Genomic DNA, 416 nt, shown 5'->3' on the forward strand with positions numbered 1-416 from the left:
CAATTATTCTTAGAATATTCTTGGAATAATAGACTGTGGTTGGTTAATTTGCTTGCGACTAACGACTAACGACTCATTGTAGACCGGGCTTGAGAAATTGACCGATCACAGTCAAGTATGAGAAGAATACTCGACTGTGATTAGTCAATTTCTTAAGACTTAGGGCTTAAATCACCTATTGTAGACCGGCACTAATAAGACAAAGCGTTTGCTTAGTGCGCATGCGCAACTTTATTCCCGCGGTAGCGCATCACTGATGACACAATCCATCCAGTAGAACGTAGTGCGGCAAAACGTGGTTTTATGTGGTATGCAACAAAACAAATTGATTATAAAAGCCAGTATTATAAAAAACAACTCTAGATAAAAAATCGACATATTGGATCAACATGGATAGAAGACTAGTAAGGTAAGTA

At 38.0% G+C, this 416-nt stretch overlaps 1 pseudogene; it reads left to right on the top strand.

Moving 5' to 3' along the window:
• The first annotated feature begins 389 nt into the window (after positions 1-389).
• LOC115242098 overlaps positions 390-416 on the top strand; it is an 18,166-nt pseudogene continuing 18,139 nt past the window's right edge.

The sequence above is a fragment of the Formica exsecta genome, unplaced genomic scaffold, assembly GCF_003651465.1.
Source record: "Formica exsecta isolate Colony F162 unplaced genomic scaffold, ASM365146v1 scaffold564, whole genome shotgun sequence".
Lineage (NCBI taxonomy): Eukaryota > Metazoa > Arthropoda > Insecta > Hymenoptera > Formicidae > Formica > Formica exsecta.